The sequence below is a fragment of the Dipodomys merriami genome, unplaced genomic scaffold, assembly GCF_024711535.1.
Source record: "Dipodomys merriami isolate MVZ:Mamm:240054 unplaced genomic scaffold, mDipMer1.0.p SCAF_99, whole genome shotgun sequence".
NCBI lineage: Eukaryota > Metazoa > Chordata > Mammalia > Rodentia > Heteromyidae > Dipodomys > Dipodomys merriami.
Genome location: NW_027206612.1, coordinates 3,882,765 through 3,910,000, shown reverse-complemented (window position 1 = coordinate 3,910,000; position 27,236 = coordinate 3,882,765). Strand labels below are relative to the sequence as shown.

The 27,236-nt window shown below is 56.3% G+C and overlaps 1 protein-coding gene across 17 annotated transcripts in view; it reads right to left on the bottom strand.

The window, feature by feature from the left end:
• The window catches only part of Myt1l (myelin transcription factor 1 like), a 404,426-nt gene that overhangs the window by 194,490 nt on the left and 182,700 nt on the right, over nucleotides 1–27,236 (bottom strand). The gene's annotated exons all lie outside the window — the stretch shown is intronic.

Genomic DNA, 27,236 nt, shown 5'->3' with positions numbered 1-27,236 from the left:
AACGGGAAGGCAGTGCAGTGAGCCTGACGGGTTCATCGCAGGCCCAGCCTAGGGGAGGGGTGCCGTGCACACCCAGCGGGACACCCATCCTCCCTCATGAAATAAAATCTGTGCAAAGTGAAGTTGCTATGTAATGTAAACATACACATCAGACACAACTATCCAAATACCCAAGACGTGCTCTTATAGAACCGGGTAAGAGAAATCTCGGGACCAGTGCGGTGAAGCAGAAGACCCCAGGAGCTGTGGGCGGCTGGAGCACACCATGAGTGCACACGGGGCGGTGCCCAGGGCACGGCCGGCCCCATCGGCCTGGCTTCAGCCGTCCTCCTCTTGTTGTGGCTGTAGAGCAGCAGCGTCCATGTCTGAACAGCGTCTTTCATAGACTCCCATGATTGTTAGGGTTTGTAAATATTACTATAATCATTTTGAATGCTCTCTATTACTAAACTGACTGAGGTTGGCCTGGCTGGTGGGCAGTACAGTGGATTGAACACTGTGCAGATGTTTAAAGCGCGTTGACACGCTACCACCCAAAGCAAGCACTCTTGGGTAACGATCCTTTCCAATAGGAGCCACAGCCAGCATGGCCGCCAGGAAGTCCCGCCACCGCGCTGCCACGCTGGACTCTGTGGTCACTGCTGGGATTCAGTCAGAGAAGCCAGAGACCAATGGGCCCTGGGTCAGGGTGCTTGGCCCCTCTCCCCAGCATGTGTGCGTGTGCGCACACACAAATACACGTGTGTTTACATCCACATGGCACACTTGAACCCAGCAGCTCTCCATGTGTTGAGAGTCAGAGACAACGGCCGGGGTCCTGAAGACCTTCTCTGCTCCCACTGCCAGGGGTCCAGCGGCAGAGGACAGCCCCACATGGCGACTGGCGACTAATCACGGAGCTCCTGGGACGGGATCCAGACGGGCCTTCACAGACAGAGGAGCAGCAGCAGGGCCCAGGACGCTCATGCACTCCTGCCACCACCTTCCGGCTCTTCCTCAAGTTCTAGGCGGGAAGCAATGGGCTTTTTGGCTTTCTTCAAGACCTTTGACATCAGCTAAAATCCTATCGTACAGATGTTCTTTTAAACAATGATGTGGGACCCTGTGGACTCTAATTCAGTCAGAAGAACCGATACAGTGCCCCACACCCTCATACTGATACAGCACAACACACCCTCACACTGATACAGCACCCTACACCTTCACACTGACACAGAGCCCTACACCCTCACACTGATACAGAGCCCTACACCCTCACACTGATACAGAGCCCTACACCCTCACACTGACACAGCGCCCTACACCCTCACACTGATACAGCGCCCTACACCCTCACACTGATACAGCACCCTACACCCTCACACTGACACAGAGCCCTACACCCTCACACTGATACAGAGCCCTACACCCTCACACTGACACAGCGCCCTACACCCTCACACTGATACAGCTCCATATACCCTCACACTGACACAGAGACCTACACCCTCACACTGATATAGAGCCCTACACCCCCACACTGACACAGAGCCCTACACCTCCACACTGATAAAGAGCCCTACACCCTCACACTGACACAGCGCCCTACACCCTCACACTGATACAGAGCCCTACACCCCCACACTGACACAGCTCCCTACACCCTCACACTGATACAGAGCCCTAGACCCTCACACTGATACAGCGCCCTACACCCCCACACTGATAAAGAGACCTACACCCTCACACTGATACAGCGCCCTACACCCTCACACTGACACAGAGCCCTACACCCTCACACTGATACAGAGCCCTACACCCTCACACTGATACAGAGCCCTACACCCTCACATTGATACAGCGCCCTACACCCTCACACTGATACAGAGCCCTACACCCTCACACTGATACAGAGCCCTACACCCTCACACTGACACAGAGCCCTACACCCTCACACTGACACAGAGCCCTACACCCTCACACTGATAAAGAGCCCTACACCCTCACACTGATAAAGAGCCCTACACCCTCACACTGATACAGCGCCCTACACTCTCACACTGATACAGAATCCTACACCCTCACACTGACACAGAGCCCTACACCCTCACATTGATACAGCGCCCTACACCCTCACACTGATACAGAGCCCTACACCCCCACACTGACACAGAGCCCTACACCCTCACACTGACACAGAGCCCTACACCCTCACACTGACACAGAGCCCTACACCCTCACACTGACACAGAGCCCTACACCCTCACACTGACACAGAGCCCTACACCCTCACACTGACACAGAGCCCTACACCCTCACACTGACACAGAGCCCTACACCCTCACACTGACACAGAGCCCTACACCCTCACACTGATATAGAGCCCTAGACCCTCACACTGACACAGAGCCCTATACCCTCACACTGACACAGAGCCCTACACCCTCACACTGACACAGAGCCCTACACCCTCACACTGACACAGAGCCCTACACCCTCACACTGACACAGAGCCCTACACCCTCACACTGACACAGAGCCCTACACCCTCACACTGACACAGAGCCCTACACCCTCATACTGATACAGAGCCCTACACCCTCACACTGATACAGCACCCTACACCCCCACACTGATACAGAGCCCTACACCCTCACACTGATACAGAGCCCTACACCCTCACACTGATATAGAGCCCTACACCCTCACACTGATATAGAGCCCTACACCCTCACACTGATACAGAGCCGTACACCCTCACACTGATACCGCTCCCTACACCCTCACACTGACACAGCTCTCTACACCAGCTATGTGTGTATGCCTGTCCATTGCTGTATATATGTCTGTCCATAGCTATGTCTGTGCCTGTCCATGGCTGTGTGTGTGCCTGTCCATAGCTGTGTGTGTGTGTCCATAGCTGTCTTTCCACAGTTTGGGGCATTTACTTCTGAACTTTTTAACTGTTAAATTTTGTGTCCATTATATATTTCAACGTCTTTCTCTTATTGAATACATGGTCTTTTACCTTTTCCTGTCTGTTGATTATCTTTTTGTTGACTTAAAGGGTTATTTGTTGCGCAAATGTTTTAATTCTTTAGCATATTTCATGAGCAGATGTTAATTGTGCAAGGTTTTCCCCGTGATGATCCCATCCATGAAAATGGGATCTCTGTCTCGCATTTCTTATTTCCCGCTTTTTAAAATCATCTGAGCAGGTTTGTTCCAATTTTGGTGAAATCTGGTGTTTCCCCCACGGGTCTGGCATGTGTTTGTTCACGCTTTGGGGGCAGTGACTCATTTCTGACTAGTATCTTTGGATGTCTGCCTCACAACAGGATCTCACCACACATTGCAACTCATTAGGAAAACTGTGCCTTAACATTTTGCCTTTCAGAACTGGTAAATAATGAGCAAAAAGTTTGCAAGCGTCCATTCTGCAAGATCGATTTTGCACGCATTACCCCATCACCCTGTGATTTTCTGTCCCTGGGTGAAGGTCAACGCTTGGCTTCTCAGAGGAGCCCTAGGGACTTGAAGCCACTGCGTCAGTCATGTAACCCTGGTCACGAGACAGGGCTCACTGTCCCTGGGTCTGCCCAGTGGCCACTCTGGGTGGCAGTGACTGGAAGTCCACCGGCGGCAGAGCTGGTGGAGCTGGAGCCACTCAGGCCTGAGGGTTTTCATCCACGCAGGATAGGGCCGTGCGGGTGGGTGGGGAGGTAGGAGTGGGGCTCAGTGCCCTCCTAGGCCCCTGTCCTGGAGTGCCTGAGCTCACCCAGGCCAGTCGGGGACCCATGCAGACACCCCAGCCCCAAGGAAGGCTTCAGCCTAGTGGTATCCAGGCCGGGTCCCTTGCCTTATCCTTGTGTGTCCAGTGCATCCAGACGGGGTCCCCCTGTGTCTCACCCCTGCGCCTCACCCCTGCGCCTCACCCCTGCACATCCAGGCCGGGTCCCCCTGTGCTTCACCCCTGCGCCTCACCCCTGCACATCCAGGTCAGGTCCCCCTGCTCCCCCTGCACCTCACCCCTGCACATCCAGGCCGGGTCCCCCTGCCTCCCCCTGCGCCTCACCCCTGAACATCCAGGCCGGGTCCCCCTGCCTCCCCCTGCACCTCACCACTGCACATCCAGGCCGGGTCCCCCTGTACCTCACCCCTGCGCCTCACCCCTGCAAATCCAGGCCAGGTACCCCTGCCTCCCCCTGCGCCTCAACCCTGCACATCCAGGCCGGGTCCCCCTGCCTCCCCCTGCGCCTCACCCCTGCACATCCAGGCCGGGTCCCCCTGCCTCACCCCTGCACATCCAGGCCGGGTCCCCCTGCCTCCCCCTGCACCTCACCCCTGCACATCCAGGCTGGGTCCCCCTGCTTCCCCCTGCGCCTCACCCCTGCACATCCAGGACGGGTCCCCCTGCCTCCCCCTGCGCCTCACCCCTGCACATCCAGGCCGGGTCCCCCTGCCTCACCCCTGCACATCCAGGCCGGGTCCCCCTGCCTCCCCCTGCACCTCACCCCTGCACATCAAGGCCAGGTCCCCCTGTGCCTCCCCCTGCACCTCACCCATGCACATCCAGGCCGGGTCCCCCTGCCTCCCCCTGCGCCTCACCCCTGCACATCCAGGCCGGGTCCCCCTGTACCTCACCCCTGCGCCTCACCCCTGCACATCCAGGCCGGGTCCCCCTGCTTCCCCCTCTGCCTCACCCCTGCACATCCAGGCCGGGTCCCCCTGCCTCACCCCTGCACATCCAGGCTGGGTCCCCCTGCCTCCCCCTGCGCCTCACCCCTGCACATCCAGGCTGGGTTCCCCTGCCTCCCCCTGCGCCTCACCCCTGCACATCCAGGCCGGGTCCCCCTGTACCTCACCCCTGCGCCTCACCCCTGCAAATCCAGGCCAGGTCCCCCTGCCTCCCCCTGTGCCTCACCCCTGCACATCCAGGCCGGGTCCCCCTGCCTCCCCCTACACCTCACCCCTGCACATCCAGGCTAGGTCCCCCTGTGCCTCTCCCTGCACCTCACCCCTGCACATCCAGGACGGGTCCCCCTGCCTCCCCCTGCACCTCACCCCTGCACATCCAGGCCGGGTCCCCCTGCCTCCCCCTGCACCTCACCCCTGCACATCCAGGTCAGGTCCCCCTGCCTCCCCCTGCACCTCACCCCTGCACATCCAGGACGGGTCCCCCTGCCTCCCCCTGCACGTCACCCCTACACATCCAGGCCGGGTCCCCCTGCCTCCCCCTGCACCTCACCCCTGCACATCCAGGACGGGTCCCCCTGCCTCCCCCTGCACCTCACCCCTGCACATCCAGGACGGGTCCCCCTGCCTCCCCCTACACCTCATCCCTGCACATCCAGGCCGGGTCCCCGTGCCTCACCCTACACCTCACCCCTGCACATCCAGGCTGGGTCCCCGTGCCTCACCCTATGCCTCACCCCTGCACATCAAGGCCAGGTCCCCCTGCCTCACCCTATGCCTCACCCCTGCACATCCAGGCCAGGTCCCCCTGCCTCACCCTATGCCTCACCCCTGCACATCCAGGCTGGGTCCCCCTGTGCCTCACCCTATGCCTCACCCCTGCACATCCAGGCCGGGTCCCCCTGCCTCCCCCTGCACCTCACCCCTGCACATCCAGGCCGGGTCCCCCTGCCTCCCCCTGCACCTCACCCCTGCACATCCAGGACGGGTCCCCCTGCCTCCCCCTACACCTCACCCCTGCACATCCAGGCCGGGTCCCCGTGCCTCACCCTGCGCCTCACCCCTGCACATCCAGGCTAGGTCCCCCTGCCTCACCCTATGCCTCACCCCTGCACATCCAGGCCAGGTCCCCCTGCCTCACCCTGTGCCTCACCCCTGCACATCCAGGCCAGGTCCCCCTGCCTCACCCTGTGCCTCACCCCTGCACATCCAGGCTGGGTCCCCCTGTGCCTCACCCTATGCCTCACCCCTGCACATCCAGGCTGGGTCCCCCTGTGCCTCACCCTACGCCTCACCCCTGCACATCATGGTTGGGTCCCCCTGTGCCTCACCCTACGCCTCACCCCTGCACATCCAGGCTGGGTCCCCCTGTGCCTCACCCTACGCCTCACCCCTGCACATCCAGGTTGGGTCCCCCTGTGCCTCACCCTACGCCTCACCCTGCCCATCCAGTGCGTCCAGGCTGGGTCCCCCTGTGCCTCACCCTACGCCTCACCCCTGCACATCCAGTGTGTCCAGGCCAGGTCCCCGTGCCTCACCCCTGTGCATCCAGGCCGGGCTCCATGCTTCACCCCCATACCTCACCTCTGCCCATCCAGTGTATCAGACTGGGTCCCCGTGCCTCACCTTGCACCTCACACCTGCCTGTCCAGTGCGTCCAGGCCAGGTCTCCGCACCTCACCCCTGTACCTCACTGCTGCACATCCAGTGCGTCCAGTCTGGGCCCCGCACCTCACCCCTGAGCCTCACCCCTGGATATCCAGGCCGGGCTCTGCACCTCACCCCTGCCTGTCCAGTGTGTACAGGCTGGGCCCCGTACCTCACCCCTGCACATCCAGGCCGGGTCCCTATGCCTCACCCTGTGCCTCACCCCTGCCCGTCCAGTGCATCCAGACCAGGCCTCACACCTCACCCCTGTGCTTCACCCCTGCACATCCAGTGCAGCCAGGCCGGGCCCTGCGCCTCATCCCCCTGCCTTATCCCTGCACATCCAGTGCGTCCAGGCTGGGCCCTGCGGCTCACCCCCGTGCCTCACCCCTGTATGTCCAGTGCATCCAGGCTGGGCCCCGTGCCTCACCCCCGTGCCTCACCCCTGTACATCCAGTGCGTCCAGGCTGGGCCCCATGCCTCACCCCCGTGCCTCACCCCTGCACATCCAGTGCATCCAGGCCGGGCCCCGTGCCTCACCCCTGCATGCCCAGCTCACGCTGCCCTGCACCCTGCCACCCTGCCTGGCTCCCCACTCAGAGCTACTTGGTGAGCAGAGCAATTAACACAACACAGGAGATGGTCAAGAAGGGATTTCAACTAGAACCTGGCTTTACAGCAATGGATTATTAATGTCTGTATTAAGATTAGTGGTGACTATTTCAATTTATATTCATGATATAATGAGAAGGATTTTCACTTTTCCTCGATCCAAGACCATGTATTGTTTAATTTGCTTTGAATTAGTTATGTGGTCAATAACATTATTTGTTCAAAAATTTGAGAGTGACTGATTACTGCATGTTTGGCTCCTGTGATAGGAAACAGATGAAAATTTAATAATATGCCTTACAGTATAAATAGACTTAAAGGACCTCCAGTCCTAAAATTTTGGTTTGGGGGGTAAAGAAAGCCAGGTTGCTATTTCCTTCTTTCCACCCCTTCCTCCTTTTCATTTTCCCTTTTCTTCTCCCTCCACACTTCCTCATTCTTTCCTCTTGTCATTTCCCCTTCCCTTCCCCCTCCACACTTCCTCTTTCCTCACTTCCTCTTTCCTCTTTCCATTCCTAGTTCTTTGGAAAGTTTGTTTTCAAGTGCTGTTAGAAAGAATATTCCAGGCTAGTAATTTAAAGTGTTCTAGGTATAACTCAGGTTTTCTCCATTTTCAATATATGCAAAAACACGCCTTGGGCATACTTTCCCGTCTATCTTGCTTTCCTTGCGGACATTAAGGTATGTTTCAGAGACAGATCACACAGAACATGCAAGGCGAGGACACACTGCTCCCCCAGCCAGCTCTGATCCTCCCTACGCTCTTGATTTCACTCTGGCTCATGAGCGTGAGCATGTGTGAGTCTGCAGACCCCCAGTGGGGTGCCCGGGGAGGACAGCGTCCAGGGCAGCGCCTGCCGTGGCCAAGGTGACCAGCACCTCTCTGGCCGTACTGCCTGGGTGCCGCTGCCTGAGACTTCAATAGATTGCTACCAGTCCCAGAGTTACCACGGCAGGACACTGCTGACAGGAATGTTGCAGGCTAGACCACGCTTCCTACCCACGCCCGCCTCCTCCCTGCAGCCAGATAGTGTCTGTGCACGCACGCACGCATGCATGCACGCACGCACACACAGCCTGCTGTGATCATGTGTGCACACACACGACTTCCTGTGCTTTATCATGAGTTCATCCCGCTCCATGCTCGCTCTTCTGAGGGCTGCCATTCTCTCTGGCCTCTCTATCTCATCATATGGCCTCTGGTTGCTGCGTCCCTGTCTCCCGCCAGCTGGAGTGGGGTGAGGAATCCAATCCTGCCGCTTCCTGGGAATAAAAAGCTGAGTAATGATGTTTTCAAATAACCTCTGAACGCTAAAACATCTACTTTGGCTTGACAAAAACAACCTAAACTGGCCCTCCCAAGCCCACTCCCTCCAGTGTTTTATCTCAATGAAGCTCATTGTATGAACCCTTCCTCAGATGCCACCTGGAATTATTGGAGCTCTTGCTTTTCTTCTAGTTTTGTTAGCTGACCCCCAAGTGGAGAGAGACAAACACCCAGGGGTCCATCACTCCAGTGAACTTTCCCTTCTTTTCGTAATGTTCTTTCCTTTCCATTTTCTCCTTTCTTGTTTCCCCCAGAGCATATCACTCAGGCAATGGTCCTATCGGAAAAGCCTTTGGTTCTCATCTGCTCTCCTCTAGCTGTAGCTTCTCGAATTCCAATGAAATTTTGACATTTTAAAATTCAATTGCTATTTGTAATTTCTAAATAAGTCTTGGTTATTTGAATCACCACCCTTTTCTTTTTTCTTTTTCCAGGGCTGAGGACCGAACCCAGGGCCTTGCGCACACCAGGCGGGCGCCTTCCGCTGGGCTAACCCCCAGCCCCATCACCACCCTTTTCTATTAAAATACTTGTTCCTGTCGGGTGCTGGTGGCTCACACCTGAAATCCTAGCTACTTGGGAGGCTGAGACCTCAGGATCACAGTGCAAAGCCTGCCCGGGCAAGAAAAGTCCATGAAACTCTTATCTCCAATAAACCATCAGAAAACCAGAAGTAGCACTGTGGCTCAAGTGGTAGAGTGTTCGCCTTGAGCTGAAGGACAGTGCTCAGGCCCAGAGTTCAAGCCCCATGACCAACAAACAAACAAAAACAAAAACAAAAAACACAACAAAAAACTTGCTCCTGTTGGCAAATGAAATAGTTTCTTCCCAATGACTTCTGGGGAAGTTAGCAGCAGCTTTGGTAGTGTCTGCTTCTTCTACTTTGTTAATCTGCCTTCCCTTCTCTTCCCCTTGTTTTAATCTCTTTCATGAGTGGATTTTCCTGAATACCCTCTCTCCTAGGCGGGCTTGTGGTTATAGGCGGCATCGGGAAGCCATTCCTGACCTCCAGTGCCAGGTGGCCGGCGTCTGGGCACCGGCGCCCACAGGTGGCATCAGAATGGCGGGTGTTCATTCCTGACCTCCAGTGCTAGGTGGCCGGGGTCTGGGCATGGGCGCCCCCCCCCAGGCGGCATGGGAATGGCAGGTGCTCATTCCTGACCTCCAGTGCCAGGTGGCCGGCATCTGGGCACGGGCGTCCCCCAATGGCAGGCGCTCATCCCTGACCTTAAGTGCCAGGTGGCCGGGGTCTGGGCATGGGCGCCCCCCCCCCAGGCGGCATGGGAATGGCGGGTGCTCATTCCTGACCTCCAGTGCCAGGTGGCCGGCGTCTGGGCACCCAGCCCCCCCTCCCTTTGCACGGACGCTGGTGAGTGGGGCTCTGGCCTCTGAGTGAAGTGTGGTTAAACACTGACGTGGCGATGTCTTCCACACAGAGTGGCTTCTTGAGCAATTCATCTCACCTGATGGGCTCCACTGAGAGGTGGGTGGGAAGGAGGACCAGGTCACTTCGGGAGGCCTCCTTTCCGGAGGACAGAAGTTAGGCTTTCCACCTAGGAGGTCCAGTGTGGGCCGTCTCCCCGTGCGGAGACCTCGGGGTTGTGAGGCGTCCCTGGCTCCCCCTCCTTCCCGGCACGGCCACGGCCCCGCCCTGCTCCTCAGCTGTATTAAAAATAAATATCAGCTTTCTGTCATTTTGGTGGATTTCACGGGGAGCAGAACCGAATGCGTCTTTCAAATGTCGCTTTTTAACTGAATCTCAATGATTTAACCTCTACCAATCTCACACAAGACTAGCTTCTGAGCTGAGGAGGTAGAGAGATTCCCTGAATGTTCCCTCGATAGCTCCATCTTTAAGTCGACTCTAATCAAGATTGGTGTATTTCATTCTTGTATTCATTTTGAAACCAGTTAATAAAGTGGACTTCTCCTCTTTCTCCCAAAATTCCTTGTGCTGTGCTATTCTTTCTTCCTTCCTCTCACCAGTTTGGCTTTTTCCATTTCTTGCTCTCCTCCTCCTCCCACATCTTCTAGTTCCAGTGCTCCCACACTTTCTGAACAGGATCCTGCCTGTTTGATCTCATATCCTCTTCTTTCTTTCTGTGACCTTGAGTTGGAGGTATTTATAATTATTGCATGATACACAGTAGGCTTCCTCAAGGGTGGAGAATATAGCTTATTTATATTTGCATCTTTACACCTTCCTTAGAACAAAAATACTTCAGCAAAATGTAGGCAACTTCAGAATTTTTATCTGGAAAATAAAGTAACATCCTCTATCTTGTTGTAGGTCTTATTTTTCTGTATTCTTCTTAGTGGTACCTTAAAAGTCTGCATTCAGTGAGATTTGTGTCTTTACCTATAAATCTAGTTCCATCTGTTCTCTGAGGCCAAATCCCTTGATGTGTTCTGGATCTTCTCAGTAGGTGTTCAGGAAGAGACAGCTGGCTCTCGTAGGGATGTGGAGGTCATGGCTGGTGCAGAGGTCATGGCTGGTGCAGAGGTCATGGCTGGTGCAGAGGTCATGGCTGGACAGAGGGCCTCATGGCTGGACAGAGGGCCTCATGGCTGGACAGAGGGCAGCATGGCTGGACAGAGAGCCTCATGGCTGGACAGAGAGCCTCATGGCTGGCTTGCCCTCCCAGGCCTTCTGGGCCCTACTGATGTGCGCTTAGTTTTAAACGTGTGGACCTTGCAATCCTTTTCAAGGTTCCTGGGTAATTCCTAATACCCGCCACAGCCCACGCCGTCTGCCCACAGCCCACGCCGTCTGCCCACAGCCCACGCCGTCTGCCCACAGCCCACGCCGTCTGCCCACAGCCCACGCCGCTCCGGGCACTCGGCCACGGTGCCAGTCGTGCGAAACCTGCCAGCACTTCCAGCACGGCAGAGAACTCCCAACAACCGGCCGGCGGATGCCCACTCCGGGAGACGAAGCTCTCAGGAGACCCTGCCTGGCTCCTGTGGGAGCGGACTGGGAGGTGGAGGGGAGGAGACGCCCGGCCCAGGGCTGGGAGCGACTACACGTCCAAGTTCACATGCGAGTGTGTGCCTCGCTCCCTGCCTCTCTTACAGAAAGCACAGGAGCAAGCCCTGCGCCCAGCGCCAGCTCCAGGCCCGGCTCACGGAGGCCCAGCGCCAGCTCCAGGCCCGGCTCACGGAGGCCCAGCTCCAGGCCCGGCTCATGGAGGCCCAGCTCCAGGCCCGGCTCACGGAGGCCCAGCGCCAGCTCCAGGCCCGGCTCACGGAGGCCCAGCGCCAGCTCATGGAGGCCCGGCTCACGGAGGCCCGGCTCACGGAGGCCCGGCTCACGGAGGCCCGGCTCACGGAGGCCCGGCTCATGGATGCCCGGCTCACGGAGGCCCGGCTCACGGAGGCCCGTGGTCAGCGCCTGAGGACCACGTGGACGTGTTGTCCAGGAGCGCACAGGGGGAGGGGGTTCTAGAGGAGCCGCAAGGATGCACCAAACGTGCCTCTGTGGCTGATGTGTGATAGTGGCGGAGACAGAGAGAGAGGGAGGGGGAGAGGAAGAGGGGGGAGAGGGGGGACGGGGGACGGGGAGAAGGGGGGAGAGAGGACAGAGAGAGGGAGAGAGAGGAAAGAGAGAGAGGGAGGGGGAGAGAGGAAAGAGGGGGAGAGAAGGGGGATGGGGAGAAGGGGGGGAGAGGACAGAGAGAGGAAAGAGAGAGAGGGAGGGGGAGAGGAAGAGGGGGGACGGGGACAGGGAGAATGGGGGAGAGAGGACAGAGAGAGGGAGAGAGAGGAAAGAGAGAGAGGGAGGGGGAGAGGAAGAGGGGGGACGGGGGACGGGGAGAAGGGGGGAGAGAGGACAGAGAGAGGGAGAGAGAGGAAAGAGAGAGAGGGAGGGGGAGAGGAAGAGGGGGGACGGGGGACAGGGAGAATGGGGGGAGAGAGGACAGAGAGAGGGAGAGAGAGGAAAGAGAGAGAGGGAGGGGGAGAGGAAGAGGGGGGACGGGGGACGGGGAGAAGGGGGGAGAGAGGACAGAGAGGGAGAGAGAGGAAAGAGAGAGAGGGAGGGGGAGAGGAAAGAGGGGGAGAGAAGGGGAATGGGGAGAAGGGGGGAGAGGACAGAGAGAGGGAGAGAGAGGAAAGAGAGAGAGCAAGAGAGATGAGAGGAGTGAAAGGAGACAGAGATGAGAGGGAGGGGGGAGGGAGGGGGAGAGGGGAGACAGCGAGAAGGGGGAGAGAGGAAGGGGAGAGAGAGGAAAGAGGGGGGAGGGGGAATGGGGTGAAGGGGGGAGAGAGGGTAGAGGGAGAGGAGAGAGAGGGGAAAGGGGGGAGAGAGGGGAAAGAGGGGGGAGAGAGGGAGACAGTGAGGAGGGGGAGAGAGGACAGAGAGAGGGAGAGAGAGGAAAGAGAGAGAGCAAGAGAGATGAGAGGAGTGAAAGGAGACAGAGATGAGAGGGAGAGGGAGGGGGAGGGAGAAGGGAAGGGGGAGGGGAGAGGGAGGGGGAGGGGAAGGGGAGAGGGAGGGGAAGGGAAGGGGGAGGGGGAGAGGGAGAGAGAGACTGAGAGGGAGACAGAGAGGGAGAGGGAGGAGGAGGGGAAGGGGGAGGGGGAGGGGAAGGGGGAGGGGGAGAGGGAGAGAGAGACTGAGAGGGAGACAGAGAGGGAGGGGGAGGGGAAGGGGAGGGGAAGAGGGAGGGGAAGGGGGAGGGGGAGAGGGAGAGAGAGACAGAGGATGAGAGAGACTGAGAGGGAGACAGAGAGGGAGAGGGAGGGGGAGAGGGAGGGGTGGCTGGGAGGACACCATGGAAGCCTCCGTCCCAGTCCTCAGCCCTGGGAGATAAAATGTCTGCCCAGTGCCAAGGCGTCACATTTGTCAGTATCTACGTTGTTCTGAAAATACTGTTTGAAGATGTTCTGTGTGATTCTTGTGAATTTAAATCGTTTTGCCTCTGGTTTCACTCAAATGCTGAGCTCGTAAGACCCTAGAGAGACCAGCTCTGGGAGGAGCAGGAAGCCGCCTCAGGAGGGAGGAAGCTGGTGGAGGCTCACCTTCGATGCGGCTTGGCGGCCGGTGCAGCCCTGGGATTCGGGGGCTGTGAGCGCTGCCCACGCTCCCCACTCTCTCATACACAAACACCAAGCAAGGGCTGGCACGAGGCCAGGCAGAGGCTGGAGGCCGTGGCGTCTGCAGTGTGTCCTTCAGAAAGGCATTATGGTCATATCAGAGGAAGTAAAGCCGATGCCAAATTCCACAAAAGATGCGCAATCCTCCCCGAAGGAAAACTGCAAAGCCTTATGGAGAGATGCTAACGGAGATCTCAGCAATACATCACATAACTCGGGAGACTTCACACTGTGACATTGTCAAGTTCCTCCCAAATTAATGGAAAGTATGATTTCAAGCAACACACTGACGGTATTTGTAATAACTTTTATAAGCACAGGGAAGAAGGAAGAGTGAGACTGAGCTAGTCCATAAGAAAACCTGAAAACAGAAAGTGGTTCTACCAGACTCAAGACTCGTTCTGAAGCAGTAATTAAAGCTGTGTGGCCAGAACAGAGAAAGTATCTATTTCATACCTTTTGCTGCTTCATTTATACTACCAAGAACAAAGGGAATGCTACATGAGTAAAGGAGATTAGTTGTCAATAAATTCATCGTTTTTACCGACTCAGGGAGTTCATATTTCCTCTCAACGTAATTCACCCACCTTTTCATTTCACTGTCAGTCTATGGCCCATCTATCCATTCCTTTCCACTTCATTGGTTCACCACCAGTGCAATTGCCATCTATCCATCCATCTATCCAGTCCATTTATCTATCTATCCATCCATCCATCCAGTCCATTTATCCATCCGTCCATCCATCCATCCATCCATCCATCCATCCATCCATCCATCCATCCAGTCCATTTATCCATCCATCCATCCATCCGTCCATCCATCCATCCATCCAGTCCATTTATCCATCCATCCATCCAGTCCATTTATCCATCCACCAATGTACATACATACCCGTTTAGCCACCCATACATCCATTCATCTACTCTCTCCATACTTCCACATCTATGGAGGGATAGATACACACCTATACCATCCATCTGTCCATCCGTCCAGCCAGACAACCTGCCAATAATCCAACCAGTCATCCACCTAGTCATCTATCTATCCTCCATTTACCAATCTACACATATACTCATTTACTTACCCATTCACCAACACATCTAGCCACACAACCACCAGTGTACCCACAATTTCATAGGTGTAGATGTATGGACAGAAGCCATGCCACCCACCCATTGACACTCAACAATCTACCTATCCATCTACCCATTTATCTAACATCCACCCAATAATCCACCCATCCATCCACCCAACCACTTATCCATCCACCATCCACCAATCTACACACTTACGAAACCAACCACCCATCTAGCCATACAACCACCAGCCTATTCATACCTGTGGATGCATGGATAGACTCCCACACATCCATCCATCCATCCATCCATCCATCCATCCATCCATCATTTATCTACCAGACCACCATACCTCCCTCTAGCCATCTATACACAACCATCCAAGTACCTATCCATCTACCAATCTGCCTGTCTATACAACCAACTCTCCATCCATCCACCAACCCATCCACACATTCTCTCATCTACTCATTTGTTCATCCATTTATCTACCAATCCAGTCACTCATCTATTACCTATTCATTAGTTATGCACTTGCTAACTTTTCCATATTTTAAATCATTTTCAATGTGTATTCACATTGAGCAAGTCCAATCATGTAGTACCTTGGCACACACCTGTAGTACTGTGGACACAGGTCTATAATATCATGCATACAATGCATTGAATGAACACAACACACTTCTTCAAAGCCTAGAGTATTTTTGAACAGTGAAATACCAATTATAATAATTTTAATGCGAAAACAAGTAAAAAAAGGTCATTTGAGCATGAACAAAATGAGCATGAGCTATTGGCTTCATCTCCATGTTTATTTGGGTGCTCTTCTGTTTGAATTCTCATGTGCGGTAAATGTTTATGTGCATTTCTTACGAGTTACGCAGAAGATCAAGAGGACAAAAGTGCTTTAGAAAGGCAACGAGGTATTAATTCAAGGCAGGGATGGCGAAGACTATAGTGATCGGAATAGTGCCTCCAGCGGGAAAGGGATGTGGACTAAAGAGCAAGAAGTAAAGGAATGTGGTGATTTGATGGACGGTTGGCTTTCGTGCAGTCTGAGGTTTGAATTAAGGAAGGGCCTTGTTCTCTCCTGTGGCTCCCGTGGCTCCGGTGCTCACTCGGACACTCGACACCTGCCCTGCTGAGTGGCACAAAGCTCTGGACCGGCACAGACACACCCTGGCCTCGGGTGGCTTCTGATTTAAACCATGGAATTAATGTTGGATAAAACCTCAAGCCAATCTGGATGTCATAAGGGTTGTTGTTTGCAAATGCACACAGAAATGGGAGGCTCTGGTCTGAGCAGAGCTGTGCAGACCTCTACTATAACTGATTTGTGAATTCAGCCTGAGGCTTCTGCAGGAGCAGGGAGGGAGGGCGCCAGGGACAAGAGGGGGGGAGGTGTTCCTTCTGCCCTCCGCAGGCTTGCTATCTCCCGCGTCCGAAGGGGTCTGACGGAATGCCTGGCATTCGAACCCGCATCTAAAGGGGTCTGCCCAGCATTCAAACCCACATCTGAAGGGGTCTGCCCGGATGCCCGGCATTCGAACCCATGTCTGAAGGGGTCTACCTGGATGCCTGGCACTTGACCCTGCTAGGTTTAGGCCTGACACCGCCATTGGTGAGGGCTTCGCCCTGGCCCCATTTCTGCTGAGAGCAGACCACAAGACATCGTTTCTGTCTGTCTGAGCTCGTCCAACCAAATGACACAAACTCAGTAGCTTACAAACACCAGACTAACATCTCCCGGCTCTGGGCTGCGGTGCAGGGCCTGGGAGGATCTGGTGTCTGTTTGGGGCTGCTGTGGGTTTCCAGATGTCTCCCCTCCCCCCCCGCACCCCTCCCCCACTTTCCAGCAGGGGGGAGGGAGTCTCGAGCTTACTGTAGGCCACTACACCTACCCATCAACACCTCCCCTCGTGCCCTTACCCCTCAAAGCTTCCCTCTTCCCACGCACCTGGGGGCTAGGACTTGGCACAAACATTGGGAGGGGCACAGACACTCCACTTAGCGCTGTGGATGGTGGAGAAGGTTCTTACTCCCCTCCCCCCCCCAACCCCCCCCCCCCCGCACCGGCCGCAGTCCAGCCTCGCCCCTCTCCTGAGATGGAAAAGGCCACCAGGCCAGTCACCACGCCCTCCCAACGCTCTCCACAGACACGTCCAAACCATGATCAAGTTCGCTGGTCACAAGTTCCCCCGGGCTACAGAGACAAGAAGCCCAATGCCCGGGCTGCCCACCCCTCCCCCCACGGGACCCTCAGCCTTCCCCGGGGCTGCCCAGTCACCCTCCCCCACGGGACCCTCAGCCTTCCCCGGGCTGCCCACCCCTCCCCGCGGGACCCTCAGCCTTCCCCGGGCTGCCCTTCCCCGGGCTGCCCACCCCTCCCCGCGGGACCCTCACTGGTGAAGTCCGCGTTCCCTCCTGCCGCACTGGCTGCACACAGCTGTGGTGATTCTCCCTGAGTGTGCCTGAGGCTTCATGCCGCCCCTTCCCAAGTTCACATGTTGGTCAGCCAACGTCCTTCACTTGACACAGCTTCCAACACCCAGCACAGGGCCGCGATTCCGAGAATGCTTCCCACGGCTCCTTAGTGGCGCGCACACGCCCCTCTCTGACCGGCTGCGGCCCTGCCGTGCGTCTCCCAGCACAGCCGGCTTGTCTTCCTGGAGACTGCTGTGTCACTCAAGAGGCCCTGGCGGTGCGGTCTCCACCCTTCCCCACGCAGGGCCCAAGGCCGTTCAGGAAAAGCAGGGTCCCAGGAGGCCACCCACAGAGTTCCACTGCCCGAGCACGCGCCCTTCAGTTTTCCCTTGACGCCACCCAACTTGCACTAGTGACACAATGCCTTTCAACAAATCCCAAATGTCCACCCCACCACTTAAATGCCAGTCTGCTTCAGGAAGGAGTAATTCCCAAATTAAGAGGGAAATTACACACAGTGCTTTGAACACAACTTGACAACAAAAACCAAGGGCTTTTCCACATTAACTGAGCTGGAAAAGGCTTGAGCAGGAACTTAACACTTTTGTTTTTCCTTCCTTCCTTCCTTCGTTCCTTCCTTCGTTCCTTCCTTCCTTCCTTTCCTTCCTCCCTCCCTCCCTCCCTCTCTCTTTTTTTCTCTCTCTCTTTCTTCCTTCCTTCCTTCCTCCCTCCCTCCCTCCCTCCCTCCCTTCCTTCCTTCCTTCCTTCCTTCCTTCCTTTCTTCCTTTCTTTCTGTTGGTCATGGCACTTGAACTCCGGGTACTATCCCTGATCTCTTTTGCTCAAGGCTAGTACTCTACCACTTTGAGTCACAAAACCACTTCCAGTTTTCTGGTGGTTAGTTGTACATACAAGTCTCACGGACTTTCCTGTCTGGGCTGGCTTTGAACCATGATCCTCAGATCTCAGCCTCCTGAGTAACTAGAATTATAGGCTTGAGCCACCAGTGCCCAGTTAAAATTTCTTTTTATTTCTTAAATTTATCTCTTTTGTGATGATATGGGCAATGACATTGGGAGTATGGTGGTATACCGCATTTGCTGGACTGCTTTGTTTAAAAATTGTAATGAAGAAGGGCATGGGGTGCTGGCATAAAAAAATCCATCTGTCCCTCTCTGTCATTTTGATGATTCTCTTTTCCTCTCAGTCCTTCTCTCCCGAGCCATCTTGAAGCTTCTTGAAGGACAGGATGCGTAAGAACCTTGTGAAAACGTCCCTTTGACAATGAGCACACTCCACCCCAACGCTGGGAGCACATGCTGGCCTGGAGCGGCCTAGTTCACAGCCCAGGGACTCGGTCACCCTGCAGCCATCTTGGAATCTGAGAGGGCCGGGCCGCCTGCCCACGGACGAGGCTGATTCCCCGTCCACGCCTCTCAGCCCCTGCCCCCAACTCTTTTCCTATTTAAACCTACAACCAATGCTAGTACCCAGCACACGATTTGGGGTCACGGAATCCTTTGTCTTCCTGAAATGGCCAGGCCAGACTCACACCCCGCTCTCTGCTCTTCACCAATGCTTATTGCCTTCTTTGGTCCACAGGGCCAGGGGCTCGGCCCAGCCCCCTCGGGAAGCCCGGAGCTGGGGCATGCCTTCACAAGTAGTAGATGTCAGGTTACAACAGAAAGAACGACAGGCGAAGGAACGCAGAAGGCTTTGCCACATAGGATTAGTGTGTCAGTCAACTACACTGGGTGACAAAAGCAGCTGGTACTATATTATGAATTACAGCATTAAGTCATGGAAACCTGGAGAATTAAGCAACCTATGGGTTGGCCAAAACAACACAACCAATCATGAACAAAACAGAGAACTGTGGAAATTAACCAACGCCAACTAGTGAGTCATTCATCCCAGAGAAAGCACGCGAAGCAGCGGGACCGCAGCACGTGGACACCCGGGCGCCTCCCAGCCCTCCATCCCAGCGGAGTGGCCAGCTCCCGGCAAGCTGGTCACCTGCACACAACCGAGAGGTGTGAGGGCTTTGCCGTTCCATTGAAAGCACCTTCCTTCCCAGAGCGCAGCCAGCGCTGGCTGAACTTGCAGCTCCGGGAATCCTGTTCTACCTTCCCGGCTCAGCTGCCTCAGGCAGTGATTTCTATTGGGACAAACTGGAGCCTGGCTGAGGGTTTAAAAGAACCAGCAGGCTGGGCGCTGGTGGCTCACGCCTGTAATCCTAGCTACTTGGGAGGCTGAGATCTGAGGATCACGGTTCAAAGCCAGCCCCGGCAGGAAAGTCAGTGAGACTCTTATTGCCAATAAACCACTAGAAAACTGGAAGTGGCACTGTGACTCAAGTGGAAGAGCGCTCGCCTTGAGCTGAAGAGCACAGGGACAGCGCCCAGGCCCAGAGTTCAAGCCCCATGACTGACCAAAAAATTAAAAAAAAAAATCAAATAAAAATAAAAGAACCAGCAGTCCGTGGAAAGCTCAGCTGTGCGCGGGGCTTAAGATGCCAAGGCCAGGCCAGGAAAGCGGGAGGAGAGGAAGGGTTCACCTTGGGATCACCTTGAGGCCTAGGCAAGGGTGAGTGGGCTGGAGCTTTCGCTGTCTGCCAATCTTCCTCACACAGACCCATGCTCTGACCCAGCGCAGCCCACAGACCCCGCAGCCCGCCAGCCGGTTCTTACACACACCCTGCCAACGAGAAGAAGACGGCTTCAAGCAAAATATGTTAAGATCCTCTTGATGAACACTGGCTGCTCACTAGTTTTTATTGACCAAGGTGATACCCAGGAAGCCAGGCTAAAAATATCGAATGAAGGGACAGTTACTAAATACCAGGAACTGAAAAGAAAAAGCCTAGAAATAACTCAGTATTCATACCTTGTAGTAAATAAAAATACCTATAGAATTACTCCTGGAAACTCAGTAACAGAATAGCAAGAGAAAACAAAATCGTAGCAACAAGGATTCTACAGCAACAGGAAACTAAAGAGGTCAAAGGAACCTAGCGTTAGAATTGTTGCAGAATATTTAAACATCTCCACTTTTTTATCAAAAATTAAGAGGGAGGCAAAGAAACAGAGAGGCCCAGCACACACACAGGAAAAAGAAATGCTTCCAGCGTCGCTTACATTTCCCACTTAGTAGGTGTGGCCAGGCAGTCAGCTCAGCTGGCAAACCTGGCCCTGTGCCTTTCAGGGAGAGAAGGATCCAGGAAGAAAAGTATGCTATGAAAGCAGCATGCTTTCCACGCCATCTCTAGCTGAAGAGCTAGCAGGCTTGAGGCATTTGCATCCTTCCCCAGGACCCGTCACCAGGCAGAGGACGTTTTTCTGTTACACCTGACTGTCAGAGCTTGGTTTACTCGCCTGTGTAGCTAACCTTAAGAGAGTTCCAGAAACCATTCATGGACCCACCTAGGGCTGGAATGAGGCCCTTCGTTAAAATCCTTCGGTGGGTGGGTTACTCAAAAACCCTCTTGCAACATGTCATGACCCCAGTGGATGGGAGGTGAAAGGGCAGTATTTTCCCCTAGAGACCTTCTTGTCTCCTTTTCCACTTTAAGTTTCTTTTGCATTTCCCATTGGCGGTGGCTAACTGCTATCAGTCGGCAAATCTTTAAATCATTGGCTATGAGTGTGTTCAATAAATTGTAACTCAAAGTTCAAGGGAAGAATGGAAATGATGTTTCATCAAATAGAGAGTATGAGAACAAAACACCTTTAGCTTTGGCTAAAAGTACCGCTCCTGTGTGGGGTCGCAAATTAACTAAAAGCAGGGAGGAGGCCCTCCTGGAGCCACTCACTAGGAAAGCCTGCAGTCCAGGAAGGACGGGACTGATGAAGGCGAGAAAGAGCAGCAGCACGTGGGGGGACAGACCACCGGCCAGCAGCGCCCCCGTCCTTATCCCAACCATGCAGGCCCCCTGCGGAGGGCAGCGAGAGGACCACGCCATGCAACAATGAGGCAAACCCTTTCTCTAGTTAAACTGAGAGCTCACGTCTGTATCCCGAGGAGCAGTGCACTGCTGGCTTCCGGAAGAGTGCCCGTGTGGGTGGCCGCCCCTTTCTCTGCCTCCCCGACATCCTGTCTCTTCTTGGCCAGCACCGGGCCTGACCTATAGAATGCTGGGGTCTGGGCCTGGATGTAATACACCAGTGATTGAGATTCATAGATAGATGGAAAAAAAGAAGCAAATGAAATTTATGGGGTTGGAAAGTACATTTCCTGAAGTGAAAAAAATCATTAGTGGGGCACAATAGCAGATTTGAGCAGGCAGAACAAAGAATCAGAAACTTGAAAATGAATTCAGAGACTCCTCGGTCCACAGAGGAGGAAAAGGAGACTCCCTTGGACCTGCGGCACCCCTGTGTCCATCAGCATGCACCTGTGACAGGGTTGGCAGGTGAGGAGAGAAAGGACCAGGAAAATCACTTGGAGACATGATGGCTGGAAACCTTCCTAATGAATACAAATGTAACCTGCACATTTAAGAAGCTCAGTGAACCCAAGCAGAGGAAACTCAAGCGGGTCTGGACACCTAGACGAATCGGAGTCAAACTGATGAAAGTCAGGGACAGACAATCTCAGAAAGAACAAGGGACTGCCAGTGACTTCTTACCGGAAACTGTGGGAGACGGGGTGAGCCTGTCAAAGAGCCAGCCACAAATCCTATAGACGGCAACATTCTCCCTAAAATGAGTATCTTAAGACATTCCCATATGAGCAAAACGGAGAGAGTACTTTGTTGGAACACTGACCCTGAGGAGCACCAAAGGAGACTCAATGCTGAACGCAAGGGCACAAACCCATGGCAGAAGCGGAGAGCCTCAGCCCTGCCCAGGGCAAACGTGAAGGTATTTGTATAGTACTCTTGCCCATAACGGCAAAGATTAATGATTTAAAAATTGCGCTCATGTACAATATATAAGGATGTGATTGGACCATTAGCAGTACATAGGTAGAGGAAATCCGTTTCAGAGCAAAATTTTTAATAAACTTTTGAAATACAGATGTTAATTTGAAGTAGATTACTTTAGGTTAATGGTTGATTGTATTCGCTAAGGCAAATATTAGGACAAAATTTAATAGAAAAAATAAAAGAAACAACAAAGGAACTAGAAGCTATACAGTCATGATTCTATAGAAGATATGTAGAAATCAAACTGCAGAATAAGAAGATATAAATCTACGTGTATCAGTTACTATACTGATATAATATATTGACTCACTATCTCAATGAACAGATTCTGTAATGCTATTATAGCTATCCACAAACACACTCTTGAATCAAAGACACAAATAGTTTGAAAGTGAAAACATGAAACCAGAAATTCCATGCAATGGTTAACCAGTAAAGAGGTAGAGTTTGTACTAATATCAAGGAAAAGAGAGTAAAGATGGAATTATTTTGTTAGAGTGGGTGATAAGAGGCATCACAAGTCAGGTATATTTAATAATTATGAACACACTAACCACACAGCTCCAAAATATATCTATGAACAGAGAGGGGATAAAAACCAATCAACAACAGTGGGAGTCATGAGAACCCCACGTTCAGTCATGGGTAAAACAAAAGAAGATGGCCAACAATAACCTAGAGGATGGGAAGCAAGCAGCAGCGGTGGGGATGCCAGCGCCGCAGTCAGGGTAATGCACGTCTGTCCCAGAAGAAACACGCTCCGGCCCAGAGCCCAGACCTCCGGGGATGGCATGGCTCGAACTCATGTAAGTACGTTCTCTCGCCCAGGTGAAATTAAGTCATAAACTACCAGCTGAGCATAAAGACACCGCATAAACCAGTGGCAGCAAGACAAGACTCTCCAACCCCCGGAGCAGAGGAGAGCATGCCACGCCGCACCCGTGGGCCTATCTGTGGATGGCAGAAGGCAGCGGAAGGCAGTGGTCAGTGTGGGCGGGGACCAAGGGTCAACACAGAGGGGTGCTCAGCACCTGCTGGCCCTCGGGGTCCCCCAGCCTGCCCTGCTGCCCCTCAGGGATCCCCCAGTCCTGCCCTGCTGCCCCTCAGGGTCCCCCAGTCCTGCCCTGCTGCCCCTCGGGGTCCCCCAGTCCTGCCCTGCTGCCCCTTGGGGTCCCCCAGTCCTGCCCTGCTGCCCCTCAGGGTCCCCCAGTCCTGCCCTGCTGTCCCTCAGGGTCCCCCAGTCCTGCCCTGCTGCCCCTCGGTGTCCCCCAGTCCTGCCCTGCTGCCCCTCGGGGTCCCCCAGTCCTGCCCTGCTGTCCCTCAGGGTCCCCAGTCCTGCCCTGCTGCCCCTCAGGGTCCCCCAGTCCTGCCCTGCTGTCCCTCGGGGTCCCCAGTCCTGCCCTGCTGCCCCTCGGGGTCCCCCAGTCCTGCTGTCCCTTGGGGTCCCCCAGCCTGCCCTGCTGTCCCTCAGGGTCCCCAGTCCTGCCCTGTTGTCCCTCGGGGTCCCCCAGCCTGCCCTGCTGTCCCTCAGGGTCCCCCAGCCTGCCCTGCTGTTCCTCAGGGTCCCCCAAGCCTTGCCCTGCTGCCCCTCAGGGTCCCCCAGTCCTGCCCTGCTGCCCCTCGGGGTCCCCCAGTCCTGCTGTCCCTCGGGGTCCCCCAGTCCTGCCCTGCTGCCCCTCGGGGTCCCCCAGTCCTGCTGTCCCTTGGGGTCCCCCAGCCTGCCCTGCTGTCCCTCAGGGTCCCCAGTCCTGCCCTGCTGTCCCTCGGGGTCCCCCAGCCTGCCCTGCTGCCCCTCAGGGTCCCCCAAGCCTTGCCCTGCTGCCCCTCAGGGTCCCCCAGTCCTGCCCTGCTGCTCCTTGGGGTCCCCCCAGCCTGCCCTGCTGTCCCTCGGGGTCCCCCAGCCTGCCCTGCTGCCCCTCGGGGTCCCTCAGCCTGCCCTGCTGTCCCTCAGGGTCCCCCAGTCCTGCCCTGCTGTTCCTCAGGGTCCCCAGTCCTGCCCTGCTGCCTCTCAGGGTCCCCCAGTCCTGCCCTGCTGCTCCTTGGGGTCCCCTAGCCTGCCCTGCTGTCCCTCAGGGTCCTCCAGTCCTGCCCTGCTGCCCCTCGGGGTCCCCCAGTCCTGCCCTGCTGTCTCTCAGGGTCCCCCAGTCCTGCCCTGCTGTCCCTCAGGGTCCCCCAGTCCTGCCCTGCTGTCCCTCGGGGTCCCCCAGTCCTGCCCTGCTGTCCCTCGGGGTCCCCCAGTCCTGCCCTGCTGTCCCTCAGGGTCCCCTAGCCTGCCCTGCTGTCCCTCAGGGTCCCCCAGTCCTGCCCTGCTGCCCCTCGGGGTCTCCAGTCCTGCCCTGCTGCTCCCAGCGTGCAGATCCCTGCCCAGGGGATCTGGGCCTGCGGAACTACTCAGGCAAAGGACCTAGACGCCCCTGTCCAACAGCGCCTCAACCTGGAGGGAAACTGTCAGCAAAGGAGTCGCCACAGGACGACTGTGGGGAGGCAGCAGGAACAGTCAAGCCTGCCCAGGCCTGTCCCCCGCCTGCCCCCCTGTTCCCCGGCCTGCCCCTGCCCTGCCCTGCTCCTGGCCTGCTCCCCAGCCTGTCCCCCCACCTGCCCCCACGCCTGACCCCTGTTCCCCAGCCTGACCCCCCACCTGCCCCCCCACCTGCACCTCCCCTCCTGTTCCCCTGCCCCCCCGCCTGCCCCCTGCCTGCCCCCCGCCTGACCCCCTGTTCTCTAGCCTGCCCCACCCCCATCTGCTCCCCTGCTTGCCCCCTGCTCCCCGGTCTGCCCCCCCCCCGTCCCAAGCCTGCAGGCAATGAGCCATGCACTGCGCTGCCCTTCAACCCCCAGGCCGGCCAGCGCAGCCCCCGCGTCTCCAGGACCCTGCGCCCCCTCTGCCTCAGGCCCGTCCCGGGCAGGTCTCCCCAGCCCCACTGCCCAGGGCCAGGCTGCTGTGGGAAGCCGTCCCCCACCGCCCGTACCCCACGCCTGGACGGGCTGGCCTCCAGGGCCTCCCCGTCACACTGCCCCCCTGCCACGCTCCTCCCTGCCCTCTCGGTGCAGAAATCCGGTGCCATGTTTTCAGCAGTCACTGGCTGTTCACCGGGGTTTGGCCCACAATCCCTGCACCTGACCAAGGCACCCATCCCCCAGAGGCCCCTGAGTACAGCCCCCCTCCCCAGCCCCCAACCGCCGCTTCCTCCTTCCCTCGGGTTTTTCCCACGCTGCCTCACGTTCTCACAGGCTGCTCGCTGTATCCGCCTCTTAGGGTGGGCTTTCCGTGTTCCTCGTCTCTAGCCCTAGGCCCTTCTGAGTCCCGCCGGGATCGCCAGTGCCTCACCTGGGCTAAGCGTAACCAGTGCTCAGTGCGAGTTAGCAGAACGGGAGCTGACCCACGCAGCAGCCGCTTCATGTTCTAACAGTGAGACTTCAAAGGCGCGCTGCCTCTACCCCAGGACATTTGAATTTACCCCATGTGCATTTCATGGCTCCGTGCCATGCATGGTGGCCTGTTCTTTCACACTGTCCTCTCTCTCTTCTCTCTCAGTTGCTGGATTCACACCTCTCCTTTCCCTTGATTGTATCAGGAGTCCCTCCCCCCATCCCTTGTACCCACACAATTGTACCTGTCCCCGAGAGCAGGCAGAATACAAACCCAACCCATTACTTCTTATCACACACATTGCATAAATAACGGTTTCTCGTTTGGGTTTGTAGGGAAAAGGAAGGATGGGTTTATCATAACCTATTCTTAGTCTTGGCTGCTGATGGAAGAGTTCCCCGTGTGGACGAAGGAAACGGCGTGTGTGGTGCCAGGCATGGGGGATGCGATCAGGAAGACAAAACCCCAGGGGAATGACTGGGGTACTGAAAATGTGAAGATAATACGTGTCAGCAAAGCACTCAGCAAAATGACGGAGCTGTGAAACCCGCCTGCACAGTAAGGCATGCATGTACTCAATGGAAATTAGAATGCTTAATTATATCATCTCCAACACTATTACTTTCAGTAACACGGATTTTGTACTCGTACACAATACGTGGCGAGGGCAGTGATTGAAGGGGAAAAGCAAAAGTCTAAGAAAAATGTAAATTTCACCAAGTAAAAAAAAAGCCAAGTTAGTTACATATCAAGAAGGAGAAGCTGGTGCCGCCGTCCTGTTCACTGCTCTGCTTCGGGGTGCTTTCCTCACCTGCGGCTGGGGACTGGGTGTCACCGCCGAGCGGGTCAGAGGACGCTCTGGGTGGGCTCTGCCCTCACTCGGCTGCTAAGTGAACGTGCCCCGGACCTGCGCTCATCCAGGCCCTAAGAGTTGAGAACAGCTCTCTGAAAATTGGCAAGCTTGACAAGGAACAAAAGTATCCTGTGAGCCGGGCCCAGTGGCTCACCCTGTCATCCCAGCTACTCAGGAGGCAGAGACCCGAGGATCGCGGTTCAAAGCCAGCCCGGGCAGGAGAGGCCGTGAGACTCCATCCCAACAAACCACTAGAAAGCCGGGGGCGGCGCTGTGGCGCAGGTGGTAGAGCGCCGGCCTTGAGCCGAGGGACAGCGCCCGGGCCCAGAGCTCAGGCCCCACGACCGACCTCCCCCGAAAAAACGATCATGTAACTCAGGGAAAATCTCCGTCCTTCCTCCCCTGTTCCCTTTTCTGGCGCTGCTGAGCTGCGCATCGAGAGCACACAGACGCCCTAAGACGGCGTCACGTTTGAGACGCGATCGTAGGTCACTGTGTTGTGACAGCTGATGACGAGCGCAGTCCGCTACGTCAGTGACGTCATTCATTTGCAGGGTCTACAAGCAGAGGGAAGCGCAGATGACAAAGACCCACGCTGCATCCGCAATGGCTTTTAGACACCATCACAGCGTGAAAGGTGTCCGGGTCCGCCGCCCAGGCCGGGCTGGGGATGCTCACGGGTCACCAGCCCTGCGAGCTTCCCTCCCAGCTCGGCCACCTGCACGCAGCCATGTCCCCTTTGCATCGCCGAGACGCCAGCAGGAGGTGGAGGCGTGCGCGGGCAGCGCGGCAACGCCGCTGTGACGCCCCGCCGGCCCACGCGGCGGGGACGCGGCAGGCCCCGCCCCCTGACAGTCCCCGCCCTGGCAGGCCCCGCCCTGGCAGGCCCCGCCCTGGCAGGCCCCGCCCACAGCAGGCCCTGCCTCTGACAGTCCCCGCCCACAGCAGGCCCTGCCCTGACAGGCCCCGCCCACGGCAGGCCCCGCCCTGGCAGGCCACGCCCACAGCAGGCCACGCCCACAGCAGGCCCTGCCTCTGACAGTCCCCGCCCACAGCAGGCCCCGCCCTGACAGTCCCCGCCTACAGCAGGCCCTGCCCCCTCACAGTCCCCGCCCACGGCAATCCCGGCCTCCCGCATCCTGGCATCCCGGCGTCCCGGCGTCCCGGCGTCCGCGTCCCGGCCCCCCGCATCCCGGCCTCCCGCATCCCGGCCCCCCGCATCCCGGCCTCC